Source organism: Mytilus californianus, unplaced genomic scaffold (assembly GCF_021869535.1).
Source record: "Mytilus californianus isolate M0D057914Y unplaced genomic scaffold, xbMytCali1.0.p SCAF_8, whole genome shotgun sequence".
NCBI classification, from domain to species: domain Eukaryota; kingdom Metazoa; phylum Mollusca; class Bivalvia; order Mytilida; family Mytilidae; genus Mytilus; species Mytilus californianus.
In genome coordinates, this window is record NW_026262734.1 from 21687657 (window position 1) to 21703083 (window position 15427).

The 15427-nt window shown below is 32.0% G+C and overlaps 1 long non-coding RNA gene across 1 annotated transcript; it reads left to right on the forward strand.

Moving 5' to 3' along the window:
- The first annotated feature begins 1575 nt into the window (after positions 1-1575).
- On the forward strand, positions 1576-13459 carry LOC127711820 (uncharacterized). Its single transcript, XR_007986895.1, has 3 exons — positions 1576-1675; positions 2389-2445; positions 13157-13459. It is a non-coding gene; the product is annotated as an uncharacterized LOC127711820 (long non-coding RNA).
- Positions 13460-15427: the final 1968 nt, after the last annotated feature.

Consider the following 15427-nt stretch of genomic DNA (forward strand, 5'->3'; position numbering starts at 1 on the left):
CAAAAACAAAAATGCCATTATTCTATATTTGTCTTCTTAATCGATTTGTGAGATTTGCACTTTGGTAAACTACTGTTGGCTTAAATATATATATAAATTAATTCAACACAGAGTGACACACACAACAGTAGCATAATCTGCCCAAGTTGATAAAAAGAGGGATACGATACCAAGGGGAATACAAAAATCATAAATCGAATAAAAACACACAACACCATGATCAAACAAAACGACGAAAAGACAAGCAACATTCTTAAACATACACATTAAGATAAAAACAATTAAGCAGCTCGAACCTTACTAAAACACCAAGGATGATATCAGGTGCTCTAGAAAGGTTAGCAGACACCAACTCAACTAATGACACGCGTCGTGTTACTCTTGTTACATGATGTTTATAGGTCACATCAGGTGATCTTGCTTTATATAATAGTAAATTCGTGAATATCTCTTGTTTATTAACACAAAGGTATTACAAATTCATAAATTATCTGCACAAATTCTCTAACTGAAATTGAAATTTTGAAATAAAACAAAACACCATAGCAAATTAACCAATGTATAGTGTTTTATATTGCCCAAAGTTCGCGAACTTCCAAGTTGAACAGAAAATTCACCAAGACATTTTGAAATTTTATTCCAAAAGACTTTCAGATCATCAATTATATATATATATATAAATATATCGTTTCAAATTGATAATAGGAGCTAAATGTGATATTACAATTTATATTTCACTGTTCTCTGTTATCAATTCTGTGTTCGGCCTGGTGTGCCCTATTTTAACCATATGACTATTTAACAATTACTATATTTTAATACGAGTGTATCTATAAACATAAAGTAATCGTACGATATAACATATAGAGATGTGGTACGATTGCCAATCAGATAACTATCCAACAGAGTTAAAATTAAGTGGATTTAAGCTACAGGTCTCTCTACGACCTTCACCAATGAGAAAAACCCATACAGTAAAGTCTTACATGTAACAACATGACAAAATGACAAAAATGGGGATATGTAAAAAGTTAAAAATAAATCACATGATGTTAAATTTGACTGAGCTTCACAACCCGAACATTGCCTTATATGTTTTAAATCAAATGGTTGTAACTTCCATATACGTAACTTTATAATATGTTGTTTAATGGATTTCTTAAACATATTTCATTCCTAACTGTAATTCTTCTCTTGAATGTTTTGATCACTGATACCAAACATATAAGGACGAATAAAACATGGCAGAAACATCCATGCATTAAAATGTAAATTAAATACTAAACGCTCTTGTCTTTAAGATTAGTTACACTGTAAAAACAGAAAAACTCCAATGGGTTTTATATGGGTGCATATAAGATATGCAATTCACGCATAGGAATTTTCCAAATCGGAATCGTTCGGGTTCCTTGGAAACAATTAGTGATCAAATATCAATTTGTACAGATATTTTTAAGTGAAAATATTTTTAGGTGAGTGTTTTTTTTTAGATTGTAATGCAGGATAACTTGCACTTATTAATACCAGCTATGTTACATTGTTATATAACTACTTTCTGCATCATTAATCAAATAGCTTTCTTTGTAAGCAGTTGTTAATTGTTATGCCTTTCTTAATGGCCATGTACTGTCGTGTTTTGTAGTGGATTAGTTAACAAAACATGAATAACATCTAGGTAGGTAACTTATACTGTAATTATTTTTTATCAACGGTAGAACAACGTTTAACTTTCTTTATCGCATTTTGAAATTTAAGCGTTAATCTGATTTAAAGATATTTTGCAGTTGCCGTTTTAGAATTTAAAGGACTATAAGCAATTGTTCATTGTTTGTAAAGTAAAGAACTTTGTTAACTTATTACAGAGTGTTTAGTGTTCATTTCTTACATATTACCAAGAATGCATTAGATACTGAAACGGTGAATAGTATAAGAAACTTGTATGTAGTGTTGTTGTTGAATGCCATATTTGTGTGTTGTTATTGTCGTCTACGAAAGTACCTTAATAATATATAATAATATAATATTAAGATATAATGATCTAAAGACAAGCCTTTACGTAAGATGACTTGAGTCCATCTTTTCGTTCCTAATAAAAAAAAGTTGAGTGGTGTCAATTTAAGAACACATACTAGTTGTAAATATCAAGATAGTCAAAACTATTTTCACCGACAAAGAACACTAAAAGTCAATGTTTAAGAGCTGGACATATCGAAACAATGCAGATATACTAATTATATATATAATGATTAAACCATTTAATTTTATGAACCAGCGCAAGATAAAGGAATCAAAAGATGTTTATTTGTGGCATTTTATTATATTTTGTAATTTGAAACGATGAAACCAGCAATCATTTTTGAAATGAATGAAGTAGAATTTATATTTCAGGTACAATTCTTTAAAATTTCGCAGTATTTAATTACCATTGTGAAGATAAACCTACAGGTTAGCATAGCTTTCCACTTGCATGAATTATTTTACGTGAAATGCCCATTTATTTGTATATAATGTATCAAAAAAATGATTTGGATGGGTTGTAACTCAAATAATCCAATATTCTTAAAGATAACTTCTTTTTTTCATTTTAAACATATTTCATTTACTCAAAGTAAAATGGATTGGACACAAGTAAACCATACTTATGAAGTCCGCTCCGAATTACAATATATAACAATAAATCATTAATATGTGCATGCAATATTTCAAAATATACAATACTTTACCAGAAGCTGCGATGATCTGAATTGTAAATCAAGAAATGTCGTTAACGGATTTGAGTGTAACCTTTGCGGATTGGTATATGTCGGTGAAACAAAAGGAAGCCTAAATAAACGCATGTGCGGCCATAGATCAGACATCAACAACAATGCAAGCGACATTGTTTACCAGTATTTTAACCAGCCTGATCATTCAATCCTTTCTATGCAAGTTCGCATCATCGAAAAAATATACCACAGGACTAACAATCCTCATCTTGCAACACCTCTCCGCAGACAAAAGAAGACTACTGGATTCGACAATTGGGAACTGCGACACCACATGACTGCAATGACAAAATGGATGGTATAAGTATTCTATATAATACTTCCTGTAGCTCGAGGAATGTGATGAACATTTTCAACTCTACACTTCGACGTAGATGCAGTCATGGTCATCGTATTATACATCACTTACTTTCCCTGATGTCTCTATTAATAACCTGCTGCCATTTATACAAAAGCCGTTAGGTATTCATGTTTGGAAACCACTGTTACAAACCCTAATTGAAACCAATACAAACTTGTAGCTATCATTTTCGGATATTGCAAGTCACAGACTTTTTAAACCAGTTCGCATTGGAAAAGATGAAAAGGAGAAAATTTCCTTTTTTAAACTTACCTTTGCCAACAAAGGTCTCGATGCCATCATCTTGGGCAATATGCTTCATCATAAATTAGTTCATTCTAAAATACCTCCCTATTTTAAAAATTGGTCTGTACCTATCATTTCTTATACCTATACCAAACCAATTTCAACTAAAATTTTCAATTACAAACACGTGTTGCAGGATCTCAATATTGACGACTTCTAGTCTAAACCTCCTGATTGCACCTGTGCTAGTTTCCTGATCATATATGATCCGACGGGCCCTGTTATTACTGGTGACCTAAACATTGTCAATATCACTTCTCTGGGAAATGTGTTATCCAATGGCCCGAAATATCGTGAGCCTAAATTCATCAATTGGAAATACTGATGAATTCAGTCGAGGATTATGCCGGGCGATGGGTTAAACACGAGAAAGAGGACGAAGAAACTCTTTCCGATTGGATTAAGGCTGTGAGGTAGTTGATACAAATCAGAATTAAGAAACCGAATGGGTCTATGAATACCCATGCTACATCAATCTTTATAGACCCAAGTGTTGCAAAACACTTGTCCTACATCCATGACAAATATGTTGTTGTCCCCGCAGATAAAGCCTCAAACAACATCGTTTTTGTGTGTAAATCACATTACATAAATTGCTTGATAAATGAATTAGGTATTGACAATTCACTTGGAGACTCAACATATACCCCCACGACTCTTACCAAAGAGGAAATCCTTGATAATCATAAGTCTGTTCTATGTTCCATTGGAATTTCAACCAAAGATAAGGAACTGGATCTTCCTTCACTTTATTTGATTCCTAAACTACATAAAAGAGGGATGAAAGATACCAGAGGGACAGTCAAACTCATCAAAGACCTGTTGGTGACCTTCTGCTGTTGTCTGTTCTATGGTCGGGTTGTTGTCTCTTTGACACATTCCCCATTTCCATTCTCAATTTTATCATAGATCGAAAACAAACTGACAACGCCATGGCCAAAAATAAAAAGACAAACAGACAAATAATAGTACAGATGACACAACATAGAAAACCAAAGACTAAGCAACACGAACCCCACCAAAAACTGGGAGTGATCTCAGGTGCTCCGGAAGGGTAAGCAGATCCTGCTCCACATGTGGCATCCGTCGTGTTGCTTATGTTCTTACAAATCCGGTAAATAGTCTAATTCGGTAAGTCACATTCGTGAAAAGGGAGGGTATTGTAGTTATGACATAAGGAACATATCCGATATCATCTGTGAAACGGTTATTCCATAACGGTCAACCAACTCGTGATGGCGTCCGTAAAATTTACGAAGGGATGACTTCAACATCACCATTTGGAATTCTTGTTTTAATAGCTTCCTTGTGAGCAGCAATCCTCTATCAAGGAAATCATGATAGGAAACACAAGCCTAGGAATATCGTATCAATTGGGAGATATATACTCCGTATGCAGGCGCTGCTGGAATGTTGCTACATAGAAATGGAAAGTTCACAATTGGGAAGCTGAAATCATCTCTTTTGTCGTAAAGTTTTGTTTTCAACCGACCCTCATTGTCAATTTCTAGATGTAAGTCAAGATATGAGGCAGACTGAACTGTATCTGTAGTATCCTTTATCTCTAGTTCGATGGGATAGATTCGTTCAACATAGTCACCAAATTTTGTATTAATTAGTGAGAGAACATAAGTGTCCTTACAAACAACGGTATATTGCTGGGTCTTCCAAGTGCTCCATGAAACCTCTTTCTTAACTATTAACATCAGTTTTATCAGCAATCAAAGCCGGGCTTCAAAGTTATTGTGGAATTACCTATTCTAGAGGTGGCGTGAATCAATATGTGAATAAATTCCAAAGATCTTTTAGAGTACATACAATCTAAGACTCTTTCATCTTGCAATAGTATTAAAACATTTGACTTTTCAACACTTTACACAAGTATTTCCCATTCCAAACTTAAAGAAAAATTGAAAGAGTTGGTCCAGCTTTGTTTCATAAAAAAAAGAATGGCCAACGTAGATACACGTATCTTGTCTTAGGGAGGGATAAATCCTACTTTGTAAAAAATCCCTCTGAACCAAACAAAAAATTCTCTGAAACTGACATTATCAAGATGCTTGATTTCTTGATTGACAAATTATTTGTTACGTTTGGAGGACGTATTTTTCAACAAATAATCGGCATTCCAATGGGAACAAACTGTGCCTCTCTCCTTGCCGACTTTTTCTTTTATTCATATTAGGCTGACTTCATACAGGAACTTCTTATGAAGGAAGAAAAGAAGTTAGCAGTATCCTTTAACTTTACATTCCGCTACATAGATGATGTTCTTTCACCTAATAATTCAAAATTTGGTGACTATGTTGAACGCATCTATCCCATCGAACTTGAGATAAAGGATACAACAGATACAGTTAAGTCTCATATCTTGACTTACATCTAGAAATTGACAGTGAGGGTCGGTTGAAAACAAAACTTTACGACAAAAGAGATGATTTCAGCTTCCCAATTGTGAACTTACCATCTTGTATGTAGCAACATTCCAGAAGCGCCTTCATACGGAGTAAATATCTCCCAGTTGATACGATATTCCAGGGCTTGTATTTCCTATCATGATTTCCTTGATAGAGGGTTGCTGCTCACAAGGAAGCTATTAAACCAAGAGCTCCAAGTGTTAAAGTTGAAATCATCCCTTCGTAAATTTTACGGACATCATCACGAGTTGGTTGACCGTTATGGAATATCGGTTTCATAGATGATATGTTCCAAATGTCGTAACTACAATCCCGTCCCCTTTTTCCCGAATGCGACCTACCAATTTAGAGATATTACCGGATTTGTACTTACATGAACAATACGACGGGTGCCACATGTGGAGCAGTATCTTCTTACCCTTCCAGAGCACCTAAGATCACCCCCACTTTTTGGTGGGGTTTGTGTTGATCAGTCTTTAGTTTTCTATGTTATGTTTTGTGTACTATTGTTTGTCTCTTGGTCTTTTTCTTTTTTAGCCATGGCGTTTTCTGTTTATTTTCGACTGATGAGTTTGAATGTCCCTTTGGTATCTTTCGCCTCTCTTTTACGAGTCTAGCTATTAAAAGTAGATGAAACAATAATAACGGAAACATTGGTAATGACGATGATGTGAATGTACCGCAAATACTCTATTCAGTATCATATGACACGAAATCCCTCAGACCTTTTAATGAATTCGAATACATGTTTAAATATCGTTTTGTTCGAGAGGTTCTGATTACCAGATGTTAGTATCTTAACATTCAATATAAGGTCATCAGGGAGCCATCTTAGATTGTTCATCAGAATTTCTCTCTGGTCTGTATATAAAGTAGTCGAAAAGGAAATGGGGAACAGTCTCAATATTGCCCCCACAAAGACAAGCTGGGTCAGCAATTATATTGACTCTGAACAAGTCATAATTCCAGAAGATGGGGAGCATCTTAATTGAGTTAGAATTATATATATATATATATATATATATATATATATATATTTACAAGTATTATTTATTATTTTTTTCAGATACTTTTCGTTTAGATTCATTATCATTATTAGATGTTTTATGGTGCAAATTTCGACTTTACTTGGAATATGCTCTATTTTGAGGCTCACGAATAAGTGACGGTGAAAGGAAAATGTATGTAACATGAGATAATTATACTAACAAATTTTTTATTAGACGAAAGAGCTTGATTTTGCCTTTTGATAAGGGACTTTTGGTTTGGAATTTTCCTTGGAGTTCGTTTTTTTTCGTTATTTTACTTTTTTAAGTATCTACCCAATAAGACTAACACGAGATATTGGTAATTCTGATTGCATGGTTTTTCTCTCTCAAATGCATTCAATTGTTTATGTCAGGTGCAAGTAAATTGATACTCTCTAAAGTACGCAGCGAGAATAACCTATAAATTGATGTTTTAGTTTAATTACCCATGTTCTGAAGTTACACGTTGACGTTATATACTTATGTGCTGGTTGGTCTGTAGGCTTATTTTTAAAATTTCGGTTTTTAACTCATACTTTACAAATTGTATAATGTAATAGTTGAAGACTTTACTTTTGACAGAAGAAATCTTATAATAACATATCGGTCAGCATCGAGTAAACGTGCCAGAGAAAAGAGCTATCATTTTCGTATACTTTATGTAATGACTGATGATATGATATTAACACTATGCACATCATACATAGGAAATAATGTTAACTAATCGTGTAATACAAATTAAAGCAAAGGAAATGCGTACTTATACATGTAGCAATTTTGACTATCAGTACTTATCCAATACTATGTGATCATATATCAAACATATTCATGGATTGGGTCTCGAATACCCATACTGCCACACCATCCATATATAATTTCTTCTCCCCTTCCTGACGTGTTCTTGTTCTGAATTATATAACTCATTCAAGTCAATAGAATCTTAGCCACACCAACAAGCAATCAAAACTAACTGTTGTTTTCAAGATGGCGTGTATATCGACTGAAACTAAAAGTCATGCTTACCAATACTGTTTTTCAGCACATGGGAATTTCAGGGGCGGTTTCATGTTTCGAGGAAAGGGGGACAAATATATCTGCAATGGTAAAAATAGCACAGAAGGGCGTACGCTTCATTTGAAATAAAACAAAAATGCTGCAATGTAAGGCAATTCATAAATTTTGGGTACATGTGAGTTATAAATAGATATCAAAGGAAACATCCTAGTGATTTGACCTTATTACTGGATTGAATATTTAGAATAAATTCCAAATACTAGTATGGAATAAAAAAAAGAGGAAGTCAACCTAGGGGGACAAATAAATACTTGCTATCTCTTTAAAAGTTTGTTCTACAGTCCCCAGAGACCGCAATTATCAGATCTTATCTAATAAATGTTTGAATTATCAATACAGTAAATTGATACAATATTGTCTAAGCATTATTAGCTAATTTACCACAGACATATTGGCTTTGATCATTGACAATAACAGATGCTATTTTCCAGAAGGCAGTCGAATGGGATGTAAATTTCAACGGGAGAATTAAATGTCATACTGATAACATATTATATAATAATTGTGTATTCATGCAGCTAAGTTTTATTACTCAAGGGTTTGTAGGGTTTGTGTGTAGACGTTTCAAACTATCATTCGTATTATCCTGTCTATTACCTAGAAAACAAAATATAGTCAAATAAATAATGGAAAACTTTCTATCATATATTTGGGAGGCGTTATGTATTCATAGTATAATAAAAAAAATTAACAAAAGAAAACTTAATTTTATCAACCTCGATTCACTCTCACTAGACGAGACGTTGAATAAATAGTGAACGAAGTTCCTTTTTAGACCTTGATATTAGATGTTCACGTAGTAATTTTCCTACCAAAACTTCAACCCGACGACTTTTATCTTCATATTGTAAATTTTCCTTTCCTTGATGTTGATGTTCCGATTGTTCCTTTTCATGGCGTGTTTATTTCTAAATTGCGTGTTTATGCAGTGACGACTTGGATTTCAATGCATGTGATTAGGAATGAATTAAACAGTAGAGAATTAGATATCAGAAATTGGACAACATGTGTAGGAGAATTAATGTTGATGTATGTAACCACATGCAGGAATTATAATTATAATTATAAGAAACATCTCCAGCGATTTCTTAACTTTTATACCCAGTTAAAGGCCTCATTGCGACTTTAATATAATTTATAGCAATACATGTGAAGTTCCTTTGCTTCGGATTTTGTCAATTTTTGTGTCTTAAATTAAGACACAACGCTCAATGATACCCTTTTAAACGATATCTGAAGAGCGCTAAAAGTAGGAAACAATTGTAAAACATTAAAAAAAAAAAAAAACAAAAAAAAAACAGAGATTTATAAATGCTTGGTGAGCTATTAAATCAAACGGGGATATAACATACCATCTGAGAAAACTACTTGAGGGAGTAACAACCTTACTTTTGGAAAAGGCAATAATCAAACATTTATCAAACTTCACATAATGCATAATAGTACGCATATACATTTGGGCAGTCAAACCCAATTAGTCAAAGATGGATGATTAAGATAATGGCCAAAAGAAATAAAAGGAAAAGATGGACAACATTGCACATAATCCAATACAGGAAACTAAAATATTGAGCAACACACATAAAAGGCGGAGGAATCGCTGATACTCCGAGAAATTTAGAAGTTCCTGTTTTTGTTTGAGCTTTTGAATTTGCCATTTGATAAGGAACTTTCCGTTTTGAATTTTCCTTGTAGTTCGGTATCTTTGTTATTTTACTTTTCTCTAGTGAAACACGTCGTGTTACTATCATAATAATCGAATAACAATTTACTAGTACATTCGGTTATAATGTATTATTTAAAATCGAATTAATAGATGCATATTGTTTTACTTTGAGACATTACAAATCTAACATACAAGATCAAATGGGGAAGTTTGAAATAAAAACATTTTTTTTCAGGTAAATGTTAGAAAAGACCCGTATATATTGAAATAGTCCAGGCTTTTAAAACTAGCCATCTCAACTTACAACATAGAAAACCTAGATCAAACCAAAACTAATCTCATGACAAATATGTGGTGAATTTAGGAACTGTGGAAGGATTAAAAGTTCTTGGTACAAATAGAACGGTCGTGCTGTCCATAACAATTTAAATCATAATAGTTATTATCGAGGAAAAGTAGTCAGAATTATGACAACAACAAATAAAACATTTTCGTTATCATTTCCGACGGTCAATCAAATTATACTGGCGTCTCCAAATATTTCGAAAAGATAACTTAACCGTTACAATAACGACTTCTCTACCAGGAAATACAAGCTTTGGGATATAGTATAAAATTACCTATATACATGAAGAAACAGCGCAATTGTAACTTAGTCTGTAAGAGTCTAGTATAAATCTGTTTCTCTTCCAATAATTTTCTGACGTATTCATGACCATCTAAAATCCAGGACTGTGGATGAATGTTTGAGTTTTCTTTTCTTAAACAATATTTGTTTCATATCTTTTGAGTACAAAATATTGGTATGAACGTAAAGAAACCGATATTTACCAAATGGATTGACAATCAGCTATATGTTATGTTAGCTGTGCAATTGTTAGTCTCAATGATAAGCTGATGAAATTGCAATCATTTTACAAGCAAGATAATCCAAAAATAAGATTTGATGAAATCGGTAATCACAGGTAATCGGTTCAAATAATATTTGAAAGTTATTTATAATTGAATAAATAGAAAGATATTTCTACAAATACTCTGATTTGCATCATGCTGTTGTTCAGCATGGGACAAAATAAAGACGATTGATTGTAGGTCACATTCAAATTATTTTCCAGAAGACTTGACGATAAAATTTAGGATTGAAAACGAAATTTAAGACAATGAGACGGACGGAACAATAAAAAAAACTCTACCTATAAGTGGTTTGGTGAATAGTGTAACCATCAGATACTTTATGCCCTCTAAGAAATATGAAACGACACAAATCAAATATTGTAAACATCACTTCACATTTTTGCCTTTTTCATCGATTTTATCGAAGTTATAGAAACAGATAGGCGAAATATATCAAAGGGATATTCAAACTCATAAGTTAACAACAAACTGACAATTCCATGGCAAAAAATGAAAAACGATCAACAGACAAACAGTATACAATCATAACATAGAAAACTAATGACTGAGCAACACGAACCCTACTAAAAACTGGGGTAATATCATGTGTTCCGGAAGGGCCTAGTATATAGATGTTTTTATTAAAAAAGGACTAATTTTATAAATCAGAACTGTGATTAAAGACCTTCCCTAGCGTTCAAACTAAACGTAGAGTACTTATGAAACTTAAGAAATGGTTAGAAAATAAAGTTTAACTTTCAAAAAAACAATTTTTATTATATTGCGATTTTTTTTATATATATTCTTTGTTTGCTTAAACTGAGATATAACTTATGCAATTATTTCATCAACAACAACAAAAAACAACAAAATGACAGTTATACTAAATTTTAGATTATATCAATAAAAACTTTCCTGATATGAAAGGTATTTATTTATGGGAATAATGATTCATTAAATCGTTGCATTTGGCAATGAACTAGCTTTCAGTAACTGCGATTACTCTTAGATCGGTAACTTGCGTCTAGAGTCTTTTTGTTAGTTGTTTTTGCTTTATGTCGATCTGATGAGTCAAGCCTTTTAAACTAATATTTGATAGATACGTTCATATGTTGTACTGTTCCATCAATGTCGATAGTTAGGGGAGAGTTGATCGCTTGTTGATATGTTAAAACCCCGTCACACTCTGTCTGTGCCTATCGAAAGCCAGGAGCCTGTAACTCCGAGGTTTTCGTTGGTCGCTATTCATCATAAAAAACGTATTAAAGATATCATATTTGTTTTTCGTTTAATTTGTTTTACATTTTGTCATTTTGGGGACTTTTATAGCTTACTTTATGTATGGGTTTTGCTCATTGTTGGAGGCCGTGCGGTAACCTATAATTGGTTACATTTACATCATTTGTTTCTGATTGGTATTTGTTTTATTGGCAATCAAATCACGTCTTCTTATGTAAGAACACATTAAAAACTAGACATGTTATGTATTGTCATTTCCATTTGATCTTTATTCATCTTCCAAATAAAAAAAAAACAACAATAAAAGGCTTCAGTTGAAAACTTCTGACCTGAATAGATAAATCTAGCCATTTTCAGATCAATAAGATATATATCAATCTCCTTTCAACCTTCACAATTAATGAAGAAGTCTTAATATTTCAATTAAATATTATTACAAGATAATATGTCTCCAATATGTTTGGACGTGATATGGCTAGTGTGTCAATTAAAATCCAATTTATCGTTTGCAAATCGACGTGAATAGAGTAGAACTGTACTCCCGTTGTAGTTTGGCATTTCAATATTGCCATTATGTTTTGAAACTAGTTTAAGTTGTCTTTAAAGCTTTAATTCGAACACCCACATGTAGCTTACAGAATGAGTCTAGGTCGATCTGGTAATGGTATTTGGAAATATATACTTTGTTTACGGAAAATTGAATTTATTAAAATCATCTATATTTGGTGAAAGTTTGATAGGAGGCAGAATATAAAATAATTAGAGGCAACATGCATATTATGAAATCTTCTTGATAATTTCACACTTTTATTGGATTTTATCTACTTCATATTTTGTTTTTTCAAAATTGTTTATGGATTTAAAACACAGGAACTGTTTAAAAAAATAAGACGAATGTGGCACAACACGTGTACTTTGATATTTATACTTATGTAGCAATGCTTTTAATTTTTGTTTTTTAATTTTTAAACTTGGAAACATCATTATTTCATTATGATTTCTTGGTTGTGTCTGTAGATCTGCTAGTGATACCAACAAATAATCATATTCCAAATCAACGCTACCTCTGATTATTTCAAAAATCAAATGCTTTATTGACAATGTCGGACATTTGTACTCTTGTAGAACACCTACTTTGTCATTTACAGACACAAATACATTGTACTAATATTATGTAAACAAAGGAGTTTAACCTCAAGTGCTCAAAATGCTTAAATAAGATCTGATTTAGATATTTAGGTAAGGCTACTGTTATAACGATTTTATATCAGAATAATCTTTAAAAACAGAACTTAATTCTACTAATCTAATAACTGCACAAGTACAAGAACAGTATAAAGCGTTTTGTCAATTTATCAAAGGTCAATGAGCATTTATTGGTCACCTGTCATGAAGTATTAAACATAACTTTTCTATTTTCAAATTAGGTGATTGGGCAGATGAAACGGCACCTGGTATATGTAGACGTCGTCAAAGACTACATACGTGGTATTTCCAACTTATGTAGGCCTTAACATTCAGTAAATCACGATTTCAAATCCAATTCAGAGAACATACGACAACTTACTGGCTGTTTAAATATCCGTTATTTGTATCACGGATTTGACATTCGCCTTTTGCTTCTAGGGAATAGCAAACACTTAACATGACTTTAACATATTACATGTATTTACAAGGATGTTAGAACAAAACTAAAATAAAAAACTATCATAATGAAACATATAAGCGATTCTCAGGACAATGTAATTACCTTTACAATACATTGACATTTGATTGTTCTTAATAGTGATTACGATTATATATAACACAATCTTTACTGTTGTACCCCCATTTTTGACATTTTTACCTAATATGTCTGTTGGGTTTGCTCACACATTGTTGTCAGTATAATGGAAAAGTTAGCTAGCTATAAAACCTGGTTTAATCCACCATTTTCTGCATAATGGAATTATATGCCAATGTCATAGAAGTGAGAGGCTTAACAAGCTATAAAACCAGGTTAAATCTATCATTTTCTACATAAGGAAATGCCCGTTCCTAGTCAGGAATATGACAGTTGTTTTCCATTCGTTTGATGTGTTTGAGCTTTTGATTTTGCCATTTGATTAGGGACTTTCTGTTTTGAATTTCTCTTGGAGTTACTTTTGTTATTTTACTTTTTGATACCCTGATATATCTTAGAAATAAAATTTGCTATCAAGGAAGTAATTGTTTATTCGATTAAATATATTGGATGAGGAACAATGTATACAAATTAGGGACAGAGCTGTAAATACACATGCAGAATATATAACAAACTCAAATATGACATAAATCCTCGTGTTATATCCTATAACTTAAAAAGGACCTGCAGGTACTTACTGCGTTATTCATCGAAAAACTGCTAAGAAGACTTAAAATCAAGCAATTGCCATTATCATGAAATGTATGTCTACGCCAACATTTTGTAACGAAATTAAATGTAATAAATTATTGTTATTGAGATATCAACAGAACATCCTTATAACTGTGTGCTCAGTAGAATCACTTTGTACAATATGCTCATGGTTTTGTTGTTGTGTATACTGGTATTTCAAATGCAGTTAAATAATAACTCAATGATATTCTATTTATAGTAACTTATTCCACACTGACCAATCAGCGCATCATTAAACATTCTTTTAAAACGAACGACCACAAGAATGGTGTTGGTTAAAATTGGTTGATATTTACACAGTAGTTAGTATAAGAATCTTAAGATATCAGTTTAAATAAGAACGGGTGTTTTGCGTTAGTACTGAATTTCAAATTGAAATGTGTTGATTTAAAAAACATATTTGTCGTATTGTTGTTTGCTACTCCTGGAGTTAAAAACGGAGTAATTTATTAACTCTCGTATATAAACTTTCTATATTGTAATTCTTATTATCTATTTAATCAAGTCCAAATTGTTTTTTTTTAATGTGGTATGTATTTTCCGTATTACCAATCTAATTCTTGTTTTCAATTTTGTCCTCGATTTCTCCCATTTCCTTTTCTTATGAAATTGAACTAATATTAATTTAACATTTTAAACTGAATGTTTTAAATACATTGTACAAGAAAAGAAATCAAATAGCCTTTTTATTCATAAGATGATATTCATAAAATGATATGTTAGTAAATGTTGTTTGATTAGATACATTTTGAATTATTTCGATATAATTCTTTTTGATAATAAATTTTCTGTTTAAACATCTTCTTTAGGATATCATAATACTATCTATATTCAAAATATGTTCCATTCTTAACTGAACAATTTAATTTTGTATTGTCACTATTTTAGTACAGCAGGTTCAAAAAGTGTGTGGCGTATAGAAATTATGTTACATTTGGAACTAATGATATAAATGAACTATTAATAATTGTTCCTTGTAGAATAGAATGCAATGGAACAACAGAAAACCTGCTAACGTAAAATACTGAGCACATTGAATAGATAAAAAACCTACGCATGGCAAATATTTGAAGGCTTATGCCAGAACTTGTTACATTTGATTTAACTTCTTATAACGCTGCTTGCTTAAAATATTGTAAACAAAACAATAAATGACTCACATTGATTTAGGTATATACAGGGTTGACACATATTTAGTGGTAGGAGTTATATTATCTAATAAATAAAATGGTGCATTTATAACTATGTAAGATCGAATGTTAATAATGTGTTTGTTACAAAA